Here is a 22491-nt window from a genome sequence, read left to right on the forward strand (position 1 = left end):
AAGTTACCACAATATACTTAACGATAAGTAGTTATATATTCATTTATTAAAAATAAAATAATCTATGCAAATATTATTTAAAATTTAGAAGTAAATTCACTTCTTTAAATACGATTACGAGAATAACGTAAGATATTTAAATTTATTATTAAAACCACACTGCAAGAATAAATAAAAGTAAAGGTTCTTTTTCTTTGACTTGTAAAAATTAAAATAACCTTTGCATTTTTTGATTTTCTCAGATCTCTGTTATTTTAACCCAGTCTTCTCCACAGATGAAATATTTATATTGACAAAACTGCTTGTTTTCACTGTGTTGTACGTAAAATGTGGTGTCCGAAATAAAATTGTCCAATTACAACGATAACGCGCCTGTCACGCTAATTGATTTACGACGTTGATTTATTTTACATTACAACTCGTATGCATGTACTTGTGCCACTATCAGCGATGGACGATAAGCTATGTGCCTCACGAGGGAAAAAGGATATTTAAGTTGCTTAATTTGTGTGATATTGCCGTTATGCCGCCTGGCTAAAGAAATAAAAATAAATCTGTGACTGTAACATTTTCCATACGTAAAAAGATGCAGCACTATAAGTCCACGTTACAAATATTTTATTTTCTTGGCTGTTTGGCTAACAAACTAGGGAAACGGCACGTTTCACAGACAGTAACATGATATAGTCATTTGACTCTAAAATGATATCTTGACTAAAAATCCAAACCCAAGCGCGGCGATAAGATAGTATAAATAAAATTAATATTTTATTCCTAATCGAATCGGTGCAAAGCATACGAAAAATTATAATGCGTTACTACTACAAAACTCAATGATGCTAATATACCCAATCGATTTCCTTTCCACTTTATCGCTAGCTGTTTTTCCTTAAGTTTACCAACTTACGCCATGAAACTGAAATCATGTAACTATCCTTAAATACTACTTATATCTTTCGCCTCTCGGTGAGACACTTGTCTAAAGTCGCGTGACGCGTACAATTTTTATGAGATGAATTGACACAACATCTGTCACAGACCTTCACGTTATTACTCGAAATTGACGTAAATGTATGCCCGTTGTTTGTTTATAAGGCCAAGTTCTCAATTACCTTGTGTTAAGATGCAGTAAGCCATGTGGGAATGTAGTCGAAATGTTTAATTTTGGGTTAAAATAAGAGGTAAGGTACGAGTGTTGGCATACTTTTGAAAAAAATGTTATTCAATCATTTTAGAATTTTGTACTGGGCCCTACATCGTAAAAAATTGGGTTCTAAAAAAAATCTCAAGGGTCTTTGAAGTCTTCCAATTGGCACGTAGCCTGGTGGTCTGGAGCCTAAAATTTAATTCTGAGAGGTGACCCGAGACCAGGAGTGGGACAGTAATGTGTTTGCGAAAGTTTATTCAAAAATAATTACCATTTGATGTTACAGTAAAATAAAACATTCTACGAAATGCTACTTATTTTACGCATTGACACACCCTTCAAACTAAAACACTGTTGTTATAACACTACATGTCTCTTAAAAGGTAGGCCACGGACCATTTATGACAACGAAAATAATATTTTTTCTGCCGAAAATAATAATTACTCTGCCACAAGTGCGATACTGCACACAACACTAGCCTCCCAACTTAGTTCCGGAACTCATCTTAAGAACTAAGTTGTAACACATATTTAGTTACATCACATACTTGTTTCACTCTTAGACACGTGCCTGCCTTTTCTGTGTCATTATTTATGGTCTAAGATCCGAAGCTAAATCGAACTGGACCGAGCTGATAATAGAATGAAACTCATTTTATAATGAAATTAGTACATTGGGTAATACATTAAAAATGGGTTTGCTAAAAAAATCCTGGACAGGATAATTTTAATTATTTTTTGAAAAATTAAAATTTAATTGAAAATTAAATTTTGCAACATCAAGATAATAAGAAAATTCTATTCTGAGTGAATGTAAAAACATACAGAATGTGCAGGCTTTGGGTTGCCTATTATTTACGTGGACGAACTACTGGGTTGTCAGGTATAAACACGTATGTATTTCGCTGGCAACTACTTTCACTCATGATGATAATAGATAAAATTTTATATCAGTAGAAGCGCTGTTTTATTGTGAACACGTTGATATAGGGTTGTCTGCAAAATGAAAATTAATTTTTCAAAAAATAATTAAAATTATCCTGTCCAGGATTTTTTTAGCAAACCCATTTTTAATGTATTACCCAATGTACTAATTTCGTTATAAAATGAGTTTCATTCTATTATCAGCTCGGTCCAGTTCGATTTAGCTTCGGATCTTCTACTATTATACAACCGGTATTTTCGAGGTGATTAAGATCTCTGAATTGATACTTGAAAAACTAAACAAACGACATACGTAGAAGAGAACAATTGAAAGAATGATTCTGATGTTCGACAGCATACTGATCTATATTTAATATTATCTATAAAGCGCATTTACTTCTTATGTGAAATGAAACTGAATCAGGTGTGTTTTGATGGTAGAATCAAACCTTCGTTGTTTAACTTCAAAGGCGCGACCGCCACATCTTATTCTACCGAATAACAGCAGTGTTTAGCGCTGCTGTGTTATGGTTTGAGGCGTGTGGTAAGAAAGACTTACTTTTTCGAGGTATTCTAGCTTAGTCCTTAGGAATCTAATTTTGTTTGGGGTTGATTGCAGACATCCATGGCAAAATCCAATTACCATAAGGTGGATTGCATGCTCTGCTACTCTTGTGTAATAAAAAAGAGAAACATACTTTTCCGAAGCATTTCATCTTAGTCCTCAGAGGCAGCAACGCATCAGCGGCTGACCTCATGTATGATTCTTATTACAGACATTCATGGGCAGAAGCCACTTACCATCAGGTGGCCTGCTCGATTGCTGTTTGTAAGTTACAAAAAAGAAACAATGATATGAACTCATTGTCAGATCGATGTTCTTTTAATGTCAATTGATTACTTTGAAATATGTGTGCTTCATTCGCAGCGTTGATGAAGCTAACGGTATTCGAAATTGTTGGAGTAATGAGATACTAGTATGCAGAAATTTCTACTTAAACGTAATTATAATTATATGCAGCGATAGAGTCGTATACTTGTCCTATGGAGGAAATAAATCTTATATAACTGACAAGCGATTTAAATTACTTTTTTATTTTATTCTCGCGATATTTATTGGTATATTTTTTTGGGATAAAATTATTTAGTTTATTCTATTCAGCTAAAATACTAAAAGATCCATGTAAAGATAAGTTAGCAAATTCATGTTAGCAAATAAGTAAAAAAAAATAGTTTAATATCTAACACATTATATCTAATTAATATGTAACTATTTTAATTTATTATTTCAAAGAATTACGCGTTCGAGCACAATAAATGATACTGAAATCTTTATGATATATTGTAATCAATATTACAGTATGTATCATGGAATTTATTTACTTACCTATATGATTTGCATAACATGCCCCTTCATTAACAAAGTATAGTTTAAATGCAGCATTTAACATGAAATAATCACAATGCTTTGATTTCCCTTAAACTATTAAGAGTTTTTCATTAGTAAATTCATTATAATTATTATGTTATGTTCTGAAAGTACCTTAACATATATGTAACATACTCTAGAAAACATTAATGTTATGGTTTTAGAATTAGACCTGGAGTCAATGTGCCAATAAAACATAACATCATCATGATAGACGTACCAGGGCCGCATAATTCGCAGCGCATCTGTTACTTTTTCTATATAACGTCGTAAATCAGCGTGCTCCATTCAGGTTCGTTTATCGTTCGTCTACTATGTCTGATTCAGGGTTGTTAGGTTACAAAAACTGTGTAATTTAGGTGTCCGATTTTACTCTCTGAAGAAATAAGATAAAAAAGGCGGATAAAAACGGCTTGAAAAATGAGATAAAAAATTTCAACAAAAGAAAAATTATAAATTACCAAAATTAAAATGAGTTAGTACTCTATACTAATAACAGAGCCTCTATTAATATTCTTTTCGTCTATTAGGACCCTATTAAGATTCATCTAAGTGTCAATTTGCCAATAAAACCTAACATTATCTTGATCGACGTACCAGGGCCGCATAATTCGCAGCGCATCTGTTACTTTTTCTATACAACGTCGTAAATCAGTGTTCCATTCAGCCTGTTCACGTTCGTTTACCGTTTACTATGTCTTATTCAGGGCTGTCAGGTTGTATAATTCGAAAAACTGTATAATTGAGATGTTATTTTTATCCTGCCTGTTTGAGCTAGCTTGTAATTAGATGTACATTGGAGGTACGTTATAAAATTCATTCTCTTCATTTTAAGTAATGCAATCGACTTCTATAGACGTTTAGCTGCGTAATTACAAAAGACCTTTAGAGTTTATTTTTAAAGGAATACCACTAATTTTCTTTTGTTAACAATGTATTAAAGGTTATCGAAGCATCACATTTTAATTGTGTAACAAAAGTACATTTTGTATACTCACTGGCAACCCTGGACTACTTTGTGAATGAATTCGGCTCCACACCGAAGGTGAGCTGACATTGTGTGTGCGTCATTATAACAGTATTGTATTTATTATGTTGGTGTCAATTTGGTGCATCTGGCGGATGTTGTAATCGTTCACGTAATTACGTTTTACGGCGCGTGGCACGTAAACAAATGTGACGATGTGTAAAAATTAAAATAGTAGGATGTAGACATAGGATGTTGTGGGAGACTTAATACACGTATCTGTGTAGATGACGGAATATAAATATTAATTTCTATTCAATTCAAGGTACGATCTTTCATGATTACATTGTGGAGGCATTGTCGCTACATCTATTTATTTTGCTAGTTGAGCTATTCGGGTTTAAATGGTTTTGTAAGGCCCCTGTCTTATATGAGCGGAGCTCTGTTGCACAATGGATTCTTGGTTCGATCCCCAGCCAGACAGATATCTGAATGATGGATTTAGATATCTGTTCTGGGTGCTTGTGTATTCGTCTTTGTGTGTGTTCATACCACGGCACAAGAAATTCTAGTGTGGCGGTGTGAGTGTAGAAAGTGACTTTAAAAAATCTTCTAAGAAAACGCAATATTTCTTGGACTGCCTGGACAATGACAAATAGGACTCCAATCTTACTAGGGGCTATTTACTAGTATCCATGCTGTATGCTTGTTTATTGCTATAATTACGCAATAAATACAGGTCCCAATCGAACTTTAGTCACAAGCGTTCATTATTTATCTTACCAACATCCTTCAAACTGCTTTACGAAAAAAAAACTTCTCATAAAATTGACATCAATTCCAGTCGATGCAATGCATCAACATTTCAAATATATTATGTGGGTCATCTAAAGTTGCCGCCTTATGACTCATAAGTCATAAATCAATTAATGTTAAGTCAATTCGCCTGCCTGTGCTGAAGTCTATACGAAGATCGTAAAAGTGCTGGAGATAATAAAATTTAACTCCTGATTGGTTAATGGTCATTATTAGTTATGGTTATACGAACGATCTTTTGCTCTTTTGCAATATATTTTGAGGTGGACTGTCAAATGAAGCGTCTTCTCTGATGGGTAATAAACGATGGGATTGATGTCATCTTAAATCTCGGAAGGGTACCATATGACTTGGTACATGGACATTGGACAGTTAGCACAATAATTACCACAGTGTGCCAAGTAGAGGTTATAGGAAAAGTATCGGTCATAGGTACATAGTGATTCGACTCAGCAAGCACATCTGCTACAACTATTTTTGTCTATTTAACATTGTTAAATCTACTTTGTTCTAGTTTAAAATATATGGTAAGGAAGAACTTAGTCTAAAAACTGTCCAACTTCGTCCGCAAGGGTAGGAATTATCTACAATAGACTCCACGATCCTATACAATTTGGGGTTGACTACAGAAATCTATCGTCAACTTATTCCACTTGTCATCAGATGGATCGCAAAAACGATTATCACTTTTTCAACAAAAAATATAAAATCATTAGAAAATATGGAAATTTCGAAATTAAAAAAATAGTACAGTCTTTCGGCAAGCTAAAAACATAGAGTAAAAAATTAATCACGTATTCTAATCATGACGCCTTTATAGTTTTCGGTTACCCAACTTGTAAAAACAGGATGCCGACCGACCACCAAATTCGGCAAGTTCCGCCGTAACTAGCGGTATTATCACAAAACACCATAGAAAAACACCATTCTCTTAGACCGTCACGACTTTCATCCCATTGTTGGTTTGACAAACTTCAAAGGGATTCGTGGTATATCCAACGGTTCCGCTTTGGATGTTTATTATGTCAAATAGTAAAAGGTCTAAGGTACAATGTGCGGTTTTTACATTCAGAAGTTAGTAAATTTATAGGTAATGATATTTTTATTGCACGTAAAAATTTAATTAAAAAACAAAATAAAGTAAAAACAAAGGATATACTTGTAAAAATGCAATAATTGTGGCGATAACTGTAATGCGCTTTTATAATAGTATCAGTTCTTTGTAAAGCAGTAAAATCCTTTGATAAACGATCTGCGCGAAACCTATTAAAAGTATAAACTTATGTGTGCAGGGAAATACTCTAAATACGGAGAAGTAGAAGCGACATAAGACGCAGACGAAGTAAGAGTAGGGTATTCGTTTCACATTAAGCTTTCAGCACGTTTAGGCCGCAAATCTCGCCGTTTTCCGCTTCAGTATTATACATTTAACATGAAAGCATATGAAGGTTGTCTCCGTTCGTGACTAACGTCTCTTCTATCTGAAATTTTCCTTCTACACTACACTAGACACTACATAGTTAACTAAAATATTCTAAACGTATAAGACAAACATAATTAAATTATTTACTTACGGCAAACAAGACTATGATAGCAGTAAATAATAATTAATATTAGACCTCCAAAACAATTATGTCACCGAAAAATGAAAGCCGGATAAAAGTGTCCGGATTGAAAGCTAATCCAATTTCTGGGTAACCTTTAATAAACACGTTTCTTCGGTATCAAAAACAACCGTCTTCAGGGAATCGCTCGTTTGATGTTTGTGGAGTATCTCTTACGGTTCCTGCTAAGTGGCGAGAATTGGGTTTTATACCTAATTCGGTTTACGTTAATGGTGATCTAATGATTAACGAATTAATTGTTTTAACCGCCGTTCACATTTCACATTTTGGTGAGTAGTTAAGTAAATTAAAACTTTTTATGAATATAACACTTAGGAAATTTACATACATAATTCTTAATGATTTTCTTTTTAATATATAATACTTATTATTATCATCAATACTTTTTATTTGAGTACTGGGTCCAAATGAAAAGGTCTTAGCCACAGTTGCATTGCAACTCTACATGCCGAGTCATAAACTTCGCACACCCTTGAAATTTTTAACAAAATTCTCAGGCATATCGATGTTATTCAGATATGTACTGACCATATTGTAAAAGCATTGTGATAATTCAATTTCAATACGCACATAACAACAAAAAGTTCGAGAGTACTTGCGTAGGATTTGAATCCCGGACTCCCAATGTTAAGGCCGCAATTCATATCACAAAGCTATCACTGCTTTTTTGTTTTGCAAAAGTACGTTATGTCTTCTATACAATACATTGCTTGCTTGGTGAATAAAATAATGGCACAAGAAATATATCTTATTGACTTAAAGATGATCCAAAATAACTCCACGGAATCTCATAAATTTTGTTTTAGTATCGAGTTCAAACATAAAATAATCTATAAATAATTTTACCGTCACCTTTAAAACTTTCACTACATTAATGCTCATTACAAAATATACTAAAATTAACTTTAAATTGTATTGAAAGTCACTAAAATGCACAAAAACTTTAAATTTTATTCAAAATGCACTTAATAAAAGACACAGATTTCGCTAATTAAAATTACTTAAGTAACTTTTAACTTAAGTTAACTTAAATGCCAGTTTTGTAAGTTGCAATCTTTTTACGTAACTACGTAGGTGTTTTTAGTTGGGAGGTGCAAGTAATCTTGTGTCTACAATAAATAGTTAAAGAGGAAGCGGAAACGCCCAGATAATCCTGTTTAACATGACACTAAATTACTTAGCGCCTGACAGTACTATGATTTAGTGTGTCTACTTGGTCAACTTGAAATTTTGTCGTTTGACTTCATTTATCATCCCTCACCCACTATCACCAGGTCATGTCACACATAATAAAAGATTATCGGTCATAATCGGCTATCTTCGGATCTTCGGATATAAAGAGTTGTTACAACACCATATTTTACGCTACCTATAAATAATTCTTATGTTTTTGGTAAAATAGAGCAGTATTTACAACTCTTTATTATATATTTTGAATTGAATGTGAATCATTTAGGAAACGTTTTACAAAAACTGATCAATTATGGACAAATAACATACAGGTACAAATAACAAAACCGACGCTCTACAAAGACTAAATCAGTTGATTGTCTTTGTCTAAAGTTTATTATCACCTGCATGACTATTTATGCGGTCATACTGCTGAGTACGGGTTTCTAAAATGGGAAAGGATCAAATAACACCACGCCAGCTAAGTGTACGATGACAGACTTCACACACCTTTGAGAATGTTAATTATGCAGAACTCTCAGCAACCTTCATCGTTAATGATAATTAATTGACTAATTAAATACGCTTACCTTCTTAAATCACCGATGCGACTCAGGTTTGAACCTAGAATTACAAAGTTAAATCTGAAATGTATTCCAAAGCATTACCACTTAAGGTATATTTATTATGTTACTATATCTCTAGATTTAATATTAGAAACATAGATAGGAATTTTCAAAAGTTATTTTAATTATTTAAATAAAGGACTTCTGTGCGACATCTCATATTTTAGACCCTCCTACTCAATATCTAAATCTATTACTCAATCAGTTTTTAAATTTTATTGAGTAAACAAATTAATAAAACGTCATCAATTTGTTTGAGAAAAAGACTTTTTTGGCATTTTATATGTTTTTCAACGGAGTTTAAGCCTAATTTGATTTCGCTGATAAATAGCTACTGTCTGTCAAATCGTGTACATAACAACGTGTATGTTAAAGGCTATTATTATAAAAGAGTTATTTATAGATGATTGACAGATCATAATTCCGGATTACAATGCTATACGTCGGTAGATGTTTATCGGTGTTGAATAACTTTGATAATCATATCTGATCATATCTGAATATCATATCTTATATCTATATATTGCCTGTTTAGGCTGTCAGTGATGTAACATGTTTATTTAAAACATTTGTGAACAAATGCCCTCCAATTGAAACAACTTCGATTCCCGGCTAGGCATGTGTTATATCTAGACGATCAATTTAGATTAATTATATGTAATTATTGGAAAATGACCCGTCAACAACATAGAAACTTCAATAATACGCAGTTACAGAAATTTATTAATACAAGTCCTCAAAGTTCTAAAGTTATATGAAAAAATCAAATGGTTTCATGGGGAGCGAAGAAATAAATAGAAAAGATTCAAAAAACATAAGCGTTTCACTTTCAATTTTGGGATCTTGGCAACAATTCCATTTATTTCTACAGAACATTATTAACACGTGATTTATCAACATACTTAACGAACTTTTACTGAACGTGTCGTATTTAACCATTTTTTTCTGTAAAATATTTCGAGAGGTACGGTTCTTGTCTGCACGGTCTTGTCACGGAAGATACAAATCCGTTCATACACATTGTATACAACGATATGATTTTGTTGTGCCACGGACCGTATCTGACACATACGATGTGATCATAAATGCCCCATAATGGGTTAATGATGATAAATGCCCATTGTCCATACGTATTAGACATCAATCAGTCAGCAGTCTGTCAGTCTACTGCTTATATTACGCAAAAAATATACACATCGGATGCAGACCATAAAACCGGTATTTATAATCAGTACCCTTAGTATGAGTTGTTACGTATTTACAAAATGACTGATTTTGTATTTGTTTACGTATTCCCCATACATTTCCGATCAGTTCTGATACAGTTCGCTGGGGGCGCTGATTGGAAATGTATGGGCAAATACGTAAACAAATACAAAAACAGTATTTTTTGTAAAAACGTAAAAACTCGTACTAACCCTTGGTATTTAATACAGTTCCATTCACCAAACAGACGACCAAGACAGCTTCATTGAAAATTTATAATTCATTTTTTCACTAAAACCCTAATAGCGTTTACAACTCTGAAATATTTATTTTTAAGGTAATAGAACCCTCTGTGGTTCGACTCCGGCGGCACAACTGCCACACCTATTTCTGCCTAATAACAGCGGTGTTAAGCGCTGCTGTGTTCTTGTTTGAAGGGTGTGGTAAGGGAGACATACTTTTCCGAAGCATTCCAGCTTAATCCTCAAGGGTAGTGGCGCATCAGTGGCAAACCTTAAGTAGGAAACTAATCCGGGACTAATTATCGGCATGAGCGGCAGTAGCCACTTACCATTGGCTGGACTGCATGCTCGTCTGATACTATTATAAAAAATACATCAAAAGTATATACACGACGGATACAGGTCATAAAACCGGTATTTATAATTCATTCCATTCACAAAAGCAAGCAAGACAGCTTCAATGAAAATTCCATTATAAAAATAAAGAATGAGTACCCAATTAAAACCGCTCCAGTGACACATTTAGCGGCCCGAAATAAAACGAATGAATGGTACACATAGGTCACCTGTTATATTGAAGTAACTAGTTTAATGTCTAAGAATAGTTTGGGAACCGTTTGTTAGTCATTTTAGAAGTATAACGACATAAACAATACACATATATATTTCTACACACGGCTTTTGTATGTGTGTTCATGTGAGGAATTATTCAAGTAGAATGTTGCAGAAGTAATGAAAGAATCCCCAAATAAGTGAATCAATGTATAAGTAATCATGGACGTCTGTAATCAACTCCATAAAGAACAGGAGTGTGCCACTCCTGAGGACAGTTGCCGTAATTTATATATCAAATTCTCGTAACACAATGTTAGTTACCGTACTCCTCCGAAACGGCTTTACCGATTTTCACCAAATTTTATATGCATAATCAGTAGGTCTGAGAATCGGCTACTATCTATTTTTCATACCCTTAAGTGATAAGGGTTGTTCACCCTTAATTTTTCTTTAATAATTTTTTTAAAATTTTTATTAAAAAAAATATTGGCTTGTTTTTCGAGATAAAAATAATATAATGTATTACTATATGCTACTTCTATAGATATATAGTTGTTACATATAGTAATGGTACAAATGCTATTTGCAAACTGTCGTGTTGCTACTGTATTGTAAAGGTTTCAAAACTAATCCTTCAAAAGTTGACCTCGCATTAAATTGATCCTCATTCAAATTCTGTCGCAACCAAAGATCTTCCATACAGATTGACAGCCGTTTAAGTACACTTGTGAAATACCTATACCTAGTCAAAATAAGACGCTTATAAGACACTTTCTACACTCACAGCCCCACACTTTGATTCCCTATGTCGTGGTTGCCATGGACACACACAAAGACGAATACACAAACACCCAGACCCAGAACAGAAAAACATTCAGATATCTGGCCGGGGATCGAACCCAGGACCCTCTGCGCGTCAGACCAGTATCGTGACCGCTCTGTCACACACGTCAATATTATATTAACAAATTGATATGACAGCGATTACATCCATAATATAATACTGCCATATGTTTTAAGTGACGCGTATATCGTCATCATCAACCCAATACTGTCGAACTGCTGGGCACGGGTCTTCTCTCAGTATGAGAAGAATTAGGCCATAGTCTACCGCACTGGCTAAGCGCGAATTGGTAGACTTCACATACCTTTGAAAACTTTTTAAGATTTCTCAGGTATACAGGTTTACTCTCGATGTTTTCCTTCACCATTTAAGGAAGTGATAATTAATTTAATATTCACATAACTTTTGCAAATTCAGAGGTACGTGCCTGGGATTTGAACCTCGGGCCCCTCTATCAAAAGGGCATGTCTGAACCACTAGGCTTTCACTGCCATTTAACATACAATAAACTCATTTATATTTAATAAAATTTTATAATAGTTAAGAAAATATGCAAATAGGCTACAACTAAATGATCCGTACAAAATGTATGTAAGACCTTGTAATTGAAAGCTCTTCCAATACGAGCGTGTTTATGTAGTCCTCGATATACAAGTTACATACATTCACGCGTGAACACCTAAATGGTTGCGGTTTTATTGCGCGACAATAATGCGCCCGAAGGCTGAGTGAGATCATTTCGCGGATTGTTTATGAAAGCGGGGTCTATGTGGCGAGCGGTAGCGATTTTTGATTTAATTTTTGGATTTAAATATTTGCTGCTCTCAAAATTATAGTTTGTTTTTTTAATATGAGTTTGGATTTAAACACTGTTGTTGTTATTATTGACATGGTTAATGAATGATAAATTATTATCTAAATCCTAAATCCTAATCTAATTCTAAATCTCTTATCTAAATTCCGTTAGTGATTTTAAAGTAAGTTAGTGATTTTAAAGTGATTTTAAATTAAATTTTGGCTCAAGTTCGAAATTCGTCAAAATTTTCTATACAATCATGGTCAAATATCGAATTCTTATTATTGATTATTACCAACTTAAAATATTGTTTACATTTACGCAAAGTAAAAACGTACATGTATTTTTTGCAGGTATTCGTTACCTATATCACCAAATGATATTAATAAAATTAATTTATAAGATGATTTAATTGCTACTGTATTTAATGAAAAACGCTCAATAACTCGCCCGTCTCTCATCACTCATCACTCAAGCCTCACGTAGACGTATGAATGTGTCAACTAGACTTGAGTCACAGAATGTTACGTTTTTATTGTCCTGTGCTCATAACGGAACGAGTGTAGATTTCTCGCCATTTATTCTTACATGTTCAATGACACGTATATGCATATGAAAAAGCATTCAAATTATATTAATTCTAAAGATATATATCTAGTACTTTTTAATCGTCAATGGAAAAGCAGAAAAGCACTCCATAGATGATGTTATTTGGTTTATTGGCTGAAAGTTTATAGAACCAGTATAGCTCGATTACCTACCGTCTTAGCCTTTAGGAGTAGAAACGGTTTTGTGGCTAGATTTAGATAGCCAGAATCATTGTTGTATATACAGAAGTCCATGGACGGCAGTACCCCTTGCAATCAGACTGTATGCTCGTTTTTTTTTATTTTAATCATAATATTATATTAACATCTTTATCTAAATCAACGTATCAGCATGAATCTCCTAAAATAAGACGAGTTAGTGGTGACAAGATTTCCTCAAGAATGCATGCCGTTACTTCAAAAGCAATCAATCCTTTCTTCCATCTATTAATGGACCGTTTGGAGTTCTTCAAATCGTTCATAGATGGGTATAGTGATAAATATGTCGCGATAGTCGATTCTATTACAAGGGTTTATTCTTAAAGCAAGGGCGCTATTTTAAATCCAGTGTCAAATGAAGGATTCTAAAGTAGTATTCTAAAGGAGTCTGAATCATGAGCGCAGTGAATGTTTCAATATTGAATGTAGAGGAAAAATAATTGTTGCAGCTGAAATCTAACTATACTTTTATTCATTTATATTTATGAAAAGGATAAGAGAGGAGCTTTTAGATACCAATGTATATTGTCGTAGAAGAATGTTTATGTTAAATTTAACAAAATCCTCGACTACTAGAAATATAGCCTATGTCACGGCCACAAATGGATTTTTAGCCGTTTTGGATTCAGGGCGTGTTCAAAGAACAACATACATAATTACATACATACTTACAGAAACATTACCACGAGCAATCGAGTCAAAATATTAAAGGAAATATCAGCATCGTCACACTAAAAAACCTCATTAGAAAATAACACTTTAATTTCACTCATCGTTTTTTGAATATAAGAAAAGGAAAGAAAAATATTAAAAAACGAACATACAGCACTGTAATCTTATACTAAAAACTTTTGCCATTTGCTAAATCCCTTTTTTAATTTTACATTTGCCTCAATGACGTAGTTGTAAATTGAACTTGACTGACAAGATTTATATGTGATTTCCGTTTATTTTTATGGTCATTAACTAAATTACGTTGTTTGTGTACATTTTTTGTTATTCCAAGGATGTATTAGGTAGCGATGTCACGTTAATACGTGGTGAAGCGCCATACATATTAATATAACATAGAGAAAACGGAACCCTAGCGTAGGGTTGTCAACCGTATGAAGGTGGTAGAACCCTTCGTAGTCCAAAGGAACTTCGAACTCCAAAAGTACTTCCAAATAATTATGTATGTATTGCGATAATATCAAGTGTTCTAGATAAAAAGGTTTAGTAAGGGAGTCACCCTTATATAAAGCGAGGCAATTGTGATTCTGTTTAAAAGGTATAGTAAGGGAGACATATGTGGCAGCCTAACTTATGTCTTTTGGAGTTGTACACATCTTTGGCTGGCCTCTAGTGTGATTAATCCTACCTGAAGATTAGTCTTATCTGATATTGATTACAGATGCCAATGGGCGACAGAGCCACATGCCATCAGAATGTGACATACTCATTTGCTATCTCTATATCAAAAAAAAATAGAACATATCTGGCAACCCTACATAGCTCAAATTCCGGATTGTAAACGCTCCCGTTGAAACTAATGAATATTGAACGTAGTAACGCCGTAACATTTTTATTTAACTTCGTCTCAATGACAAAACGGTTGCATCTGTGTCAACATTATCTCCTGGATGCCTTAGGCTGTGTTTAAAGAAACGAAAAATACCGTAAATGATGGTTATGTGAAAAAATGTTATAACTGTTAATGTAAATGTGTCGTGGCAGAAAATTTTAAGTTGGAATCGCTTTAAAAAAAAGCAAAAGATTGTTGGTGTCGACAAACAAACAGACAGACAGTATAAAAAAAAAATGAGCAAGGATTCGTAATACTAGGTCTGACACGCAGTAGGTTCTGGGTTCGATTCCCCGCGAGCTAGACAAATAAATAAGTCCTTATTTAGATTTTTTTGTTTCTAACCGTTTATGGATTTATGTTTGTGTATATCAAAAAGATTTTTATTATTTTTTGAAGTATTAAGCAAATGTGATCGTAGAAAATAAATAGTAAGTAATATATCTTCACATGGAAATCTTTATGTATAAAATTCCATATATTAATTCTCATGTTTATTAAAATTTATTAGCAAGATATTCGACCGCTCTACAGGGTTATTGGTAGATATAATTAATTATGCGCTTACGCAATGCAAGTTTGATTCATCGATTGCCATTTTGACCACTGACATTTCCGTCAATGCACGGAAGTGCACAAACGTGTAGTGTACTACTCTATCGAAGAATTCATAATATAGACATTGTAATACAGTTGTAATTTCTTAAAACCATAGCATACGTGTGGTACATTTTGCACTGCCATCTTCTCAGTAATTACCACCATTACAGATTTTCTAACTAGTTCTCTTCGGCGACAGCGATTTCCACCAGGTATATACTCCATTGCATACTCCCTCGTTGTTCCCTGATTATGAGAAACCCTTTCTTCCAAGGATACCTGTCTTCCACAAAAAATATGAAATATATTTATTTTGTATAGGCCAACAACGACACTTACAAATTGTCAGTTACAATATTTTTCTTAAACTACTACCGGATCGGAACGCGACCTCTACTGAGAAGATCCGGTAAGAAACTCAGTGGGTTTTAATTAAGTAAAATTGTAATTAATTAAAAACTTTATTAAAATTAAGTAATAGATTTACTTAAATGGTGACATCAAAAATATGTACCTACAAAAACTTTCGTGTGTAAATAATATTTCAGTTGCATATTATTTATATTTCAAAAATACATTTTTTTACAAATGGTATTCTGTATAGACACGGTCTTACTCAGCGACAATGCACGTTGCCACCACACAATGTCAACACATAATTGTTCTATACTCACATATGCGAGTGCTAAGAGAAACACTTGCTGTTGTTTTAACTCATACGTAGTTTTCACGTAAAGTAAAAAATATGTATCTGATAACGGAATTATTATTGTCGCGATGTAAAATTGCTTTTTTAGGCCAATACACGTAGAAAATGAGTATATAGTATTAAATCTTGCCCGTAATACCAATAACTAGGCTCTGAAATCATTGACTGATACCCTTTATCAATTTGCGTAAAAAACGAAAATAAATAGTAATTTGATAGTGCATTATTTGGGCATATTTTGTTCTTTTGGTGCATAATTGCACATTTCGCTCTTTTTGGCGCATATTTGCATGCATATTTTGGCATTTTAATAGTACATATAATCCGATGTCTAGTTATGGCATAAGTTTAAGGACGTATTTTAATAAAGACATAACAATGGCGCCTAAACAAAAAAATATAAGGTGATAAACGATTTTTATAAACTTTAATTGTTATAAACTATTGTCTTCCATCCCACAATCAGTTGCCCACCAGTGACCTTAAAAGGTGTCATCAAACAGAATCACCATATCAAATAGGTACTTTACACCTTTCAAGGCAATCACCTGAACTACTGACATTGAGGCTAAAGAAACACTGTTATTAGGTAGATAAATTTTATCACCTTTAATCAATATATTTTGAAGGTGGTAGAACCCTTTGTGGTTCGACTCCGGCGGCACCACCGCCACACCTATTTCTACCTCATAACAGCAGTGTTATGCGCTGCTGCGTTCCAGTTTGAAGGGTGTGGTAAGGGAGACAGACTTTTCTGAGGCATTCCAGCTTAGTCCTCAGGGGTAGCGACGCATCTGTGGCCGACCTCAGGTAGGAATATCTAATCCTATCTGGGGTTGATTACAGATGTCCATGGGCGACAGTAACCTTAGTAGCCAGTAGTAGCCAGTAGACTTACCATCAGATGGACTGTATGCTCGTCTGCTACTCCTATATTATAAAAAAAAATCGTAACAGATTTTGCTAAATGTTTCAAGTGCAATCTTATATTTTTAAGTGCGAAATTTGATTTCCTAATAACATGTATACTATTGGATAAAAAGCCATATGTAACCTTTCGAGCGGATGATTGTCAAAACTTATTTCTTAATGATTTACGTTATTAAAAGAAACTTCTAATACTTCTATACAAAATACTATTACTGTGTTTTGGTTGATAGCGTTAGGGTTTTATTCAATAACATACATATGCGTATGCTGTCAACGCGTTTCAATATCTCCACATTTGCCCGAAACGAAATCTCTATTGATTTTAGTAATTGGTATACCGATTCCTGATAGATGAAGTGTCAAAACTTGTGACAGACGCGGAAGTCGGGTAAAAACAAAACACAAAGGGACCTGAGTATCATGCTTCATCGGGGGTTACAAATAGGAATGGAATTTCGTTTTTCTGTAGACATCTGCTTTAGTTGATTTGAAATGTCAGCTTTGATCTTGGGTACATAATTAATGCAAAGGCGTGTCCACTGTCCATGTTGTTTCTTTTTGTATAAGTATGTTGTGCTGTTGGTTATCACTTGCTCTAGAACTAGAAATTCATTAGTATCTAATTGCTTTAATAGTGAGGGCAAAAATTGTGTGGAATCCTACATGCTTGAAAGATCTGTAAAAGAATTCTCAAAGTTTTCTAAATTATATCGCTGGTTAGTTGACTTACATGTGAGGCAAATCTTTTAATCCTCAGGATTGGGAATAATCAAGTGATTGGCTTCATGTTAATCTTCATGTTCATGTTAATCCTGTTCTATAAGGTGTTTTTTCCAGATGTCCATAGATAACAGTAAATACTTGTTATCAGATGAACTACATGCTCGCCTACTACTTCAATCTTAAAAAATACCTTTAAAACTAGATAAAATAAAACCTAAACCATGTACAATTTAAGAAAACCTCCATATCCGATCGAACAGAAATGATTTGATGATAACGACACAGCAGCAGATATACCAAATAGAGAAACAGTCGTAGCATTGAGATGAATAATTTCAGCAATGCCTTCACAAGCGAAACGAAGAGTTCTGTCACTTTCTTTTATTTTACGCTTCAAAAACCATTGTTATCTAACGAAAGATGTTATCGCTTACATAAGAGTCATCATCGAAGTCGGCCACGACGCCACTCGAAGCGAAACACTTGACATGCTACTGATAACTATGCAGATACAAATGACAAGTGGCTTGCTTACAAATTGTTTATAAATATATTGCTAAGTAGAAGCTTGTTGAAATATCTGCGTGCAATTTTGTAGCATAATGGGTTGAAATGGATTTCAAACTGTAGTGACCGTAAATGCCGTTTCATACTACTTGTAGTCTCGATTTACATAAATCAATTGAGTATGTCATCATCATCATCAACCCATTACTTTCTCACAGGTGGGCACGGATCTCCTCTCATTATGAGAAGGATTACCGCGCTGGCTAAGTGCGTATTGGTAGACTTCACATATCTTTGAGATTTTTTTTTTTATAAATCTCTCAGGTATGCAGGTTTCCTCACGATGTTTTCCTTCACCTTTTAGCAAGTGACAAGTAATTCATCAATCAGAGGTGCCTGGGATTTGAACCTCGGACCCCTCGACCGAGAGGCTGTGTTTCTTAACCACTAGGCTATCACTGCCTTTATTGAGAATTGAGTGTGTACTCGTGCAATATAATTTACATTGGATCAGATGTACATACTATGAAATACTGACCTTATGCAAGCAACTACGGCAGCGGTTGAGAGTATTAGATGGCCACTAGAAGATATAATTTTCGTACGTTTCCATTCATCATAGGAAATATTAAGCAGTTGATCGTGCCTCTCATTACTGTATAACAGTTATAATACCTTGTAAAAGCCTTTATGGTCTTGACAAGATTTGGTATGCATTGACACATAATACTCCGCCAACTCACATTGGACTATCACGTTGGAATATACTGCAAGTCTCCTAATTTTAACTTATATCTTGTCATGTGACATAAAATGGTTGAAGGAATGTAGAACATAATATTTTTCATATACGCAAGCTATTTAAATATTTCCGCTACTTTAGCGGAATATTTTTCTCGCTTACTTTTCCTAGAGAACAAATGAGCGGTAAATAACGCTGCCAATTAGGATGACTATCTTTATTGACCCAAGTTATATTACTACTCCACTAACTAACATAGTTACTGTTTGCACATATCCGAAAACAAAGGACACTGATGAGGTCACATTTAACACGCATGTTGACGTTCAAGTCAATGACTCAAGTGTCAAATTTAGTAAGCGACCATTCTTGGGCCTTTTCATTTAATTAAAGATGGCGTCATCGGTTACGGCATGATGTGATAAGGCAATTTGCAAAATCTTCACATTGTTAAAAGTGCCTTAAATTTAGAGTTCCGCTCGCAAATTAAGCTAGAAGAGACTTTGTTTTTCAGAGTCAGATACGTTGCAAATTTCCGAAAAAAAAACCCGACTTATTTCGTATTTTATAATTTACTAGCTGACCCGGCAAACTTTGTACCGCCTCAAAATCTATTTATCAAATATATTTCATATAAAATATAGCCTATGTTACTCGTGGGTAATGTAGCTTTCGAATGGTGAAAGAATTTTTAAAATCGGTCCAGTAGTTTTTGAGCCTATTCATTACAATCAAACAAACAAACAAAGTTTTCCTCTTTATAAAATTAATATAGATATCGGATACTGCACATTTCTCGTCATAGGAAGATCTTTTATGTTTTCATCAAATTCTTTGCCGAAAACAAAAATCCTAAATCTTGCTAGGGTAAAAAGTTGCTAGCGCAAAAGGTTAAATGAATAAAAAAAAAACCTGTCATATTCCACACTTAGATTTCCTGTTTAATACGAGTAGTTCCATTGAATTGAACAAAGACATCGAATCCTATGTGAATCCGTAACCCTTTATATGTCAGACCAACACGACTTTCCCCCAAACACACCAAAAACACACTAAAATCTTCAAATATGTTTAAAAAATTATATTCCCTTCGCAATACAGTAACGCAGCTTGTAAATAACTTTTACCATACACTTTCTAGTCGCTCCCAAAGTAACTGACAACAAACTTATGACAAGCCTGATCTTTAGTTACGAGGTAGGTATAAATTAAATAGAATTTAATTTCGCCGCTCCGCTATATTAACGAAGTGAACTTAAATACCCTGTTTGAAACTTACGGCTTTTGAAGAGTTGTTCAATCTTGTTTAATTTAACTTAAACTTGCTTAATTGAAATTTAATATTTAAGTGACTTACCGAAACTTACAGAAACCTGCCCTTTGAAGGTAAAAATGTTTTTAATTGAAGTAATAAATGAGCAGTTCGTCTGAAGGTAAGTGGCTCTGTCTGTGACTTTTGTCATCAACTGCATTTTTTTTATAATATAGGAGTAGCAGACTAGCATGCAGATTTTCAACCCCAGATACGATTAGATATTCCTACCTGAGGTCGGCTACAGATGCGCCGCTACCCCTGAGGACTAAGCTGGAATGCCTCGGAAAAGTATGTCTCCCTTACCACACCCTTTAAAACGGAACACAGCAGCGCCTAACACTGTTGTTATTAGGCAGAAATAGGTGTGGCGGTGGACCTTCAAATTAAGATTTTAGTTCAACCTGAGGTTGATCACAGATGTGTTGCTACTCCTGAGTCCCATATCCTTACATGTGTAGGTATATACAAGAATATTACAAATAAGCCGCAAGGGAAGGATTCTACCATCTCCGAATCTATTCTATTTCTACCTTACAACAACAATTCTTAACGCTAAAAATATCTAAGTTAATGATAATAAATAGATATGTATAATATAGTTTTTGAAAGTCGGGAAATTATCATAAAGTAGGGAATTGGTTAATAACACGAAAATTGTTAATTATGAATATATGTTTAATACTTTAATTATGATATCAACGTTTTTAACATATTTACTTTTTAGGCCTTGATAATTCGCAAAAATATCCATAATCTTCTTCAAGGCCAAGCTATTTTAATCAACTTGATTACGTATTCATTGAAATGCTATTGACTTTACCCGCATGTGTCCATTTACGAGACAAACACAATTTGCATCGCGATTAGACTACGAATCACATTTCAAACGAGAATTATAAACACCAAACGTTGACCTTTTATTATATACCTATTCAGATACAGCAGCAAAATCTACTCTATCTCTATCTCTAAACCTAAAATTTTTAAAGTAATATCTGTTATCGTTCTATTATCTATTACGGTTGGGGTTCGACTCCAGAGATTTTATAGCCACCTAGCTTCGATCACTAATAAGAACCCACCTAGACACATAGATTAGTAAAGATTACTCACTCCTAACAAGAAAATGTACCCAGTTTTGAGAATTGAAATAGTTGCGTAAAAAAGTTTTGCCACGTCTCCGTGCTAAAATGTCCCTAAAATATTTGAAATAATTATTTATTTATTACGTAAATTATGCAGTATTAGTTATTTTTTCGTAAATTTTCTCTAAAGATGTTTTTATTTGTCAAGAATTCAAAAAAAGAACTTACTAAAATAAGCAGTTTGTGGCTTCATTCAATTTCAAGGCGGCGAAGTATCTTTACTAATCTATGCCTAGACATATAAAAATATAAACATAAGAGAGTAGTAGGTCCTTAATTATTTTCATTCTGAAAGAAGACTCGTGCTTAGTATTCACGATATTATGGACTAAAAACAATGATGATATTTCTGCAGTATTTCTTTATACGGCGAATTTTCTAACACTATAGGCATACCAATAGCTTACCAAACTTTCTTTATTTCAACAGTTTAGTAGGTAACTGAAGCATCCTTTTGTTTACCTGAGTATCGTCGTCATCACGCAATATGTATTGCAATGAATCACCAATAAATCTCGTACATGTTAATTACAGTCATCAATATCGGACGACACTGAGGCCTACGTGTGCCCTTGACCCACTGAAACTGAGGCTGGACTATCCTACATGAAACACATTGTTGAATAGTTTGGCCAACTTGACGACTCGCATGTCGGAGTGCTTACAATAACTGTTTGATTCGCGGAAGTTTCTGGGTTCGATCTACGGCGAAACAAACATCTATTTTTTTATATAATATAGGAGTAGCAGACGAGCATGCAGCCCACCTGATGGTAAATTTCTACTGTCGCCCATGGACATCTGTCATCGACTCCAGATACGATTAGATAGGCTGAAGTCGGCTACAGATGCGCCGCTACCCCTGAAGACTAAGCTCGAACGCCTCGGAGAAGTATGTCTGCCTTACCACACCCTTCAAAACGGAACACAGCAGCGACTAACACTGCTGTTATTAGGCAGAAATAGGTGTGGCGGTGGTGCCGCCGGAGTCGAACCACAAAGGGTTCTACCACCGTCGAAAATAATGTTGGCTTCAATGATGTCTAAATCGTTAGAGTGACATAGACTCTATTTTTTAACACTTTGGTTCTTTATTTTTATAA

General features: G+C 34.1%; 1 protein-coding gene across 2 annotated transcripts in view; it reads left to right on the forward strand.

Annotated features, from left to right (window-relative positions):
• Nucleotides 1-22491, forward strand: part of LOC140750670 (uncharacterized) — a 198409-nt gene that overhangs the window by 14609 nt on the left and 161309 nt on the right. The window lies entirely within an intron of this gene.

This window comes from Epargyreus clarus, unplaced genomic scaffold, assembly GCF_041222505.1.
Source record: "Epargyreus clarus isolate Ecla_fem2 unplaced genomic scaffold, WU_Ecla_fem_2.2 ptg000021l, whole genome shotgun sequence".
In the NCBI taxonomy this organism is placed as follows: Eukaryota; Metazoa; Arthropoda; class Insecta; order Lepidoptera; family Hesperiidae; genus Epargyreus; species Epargyreus clarus.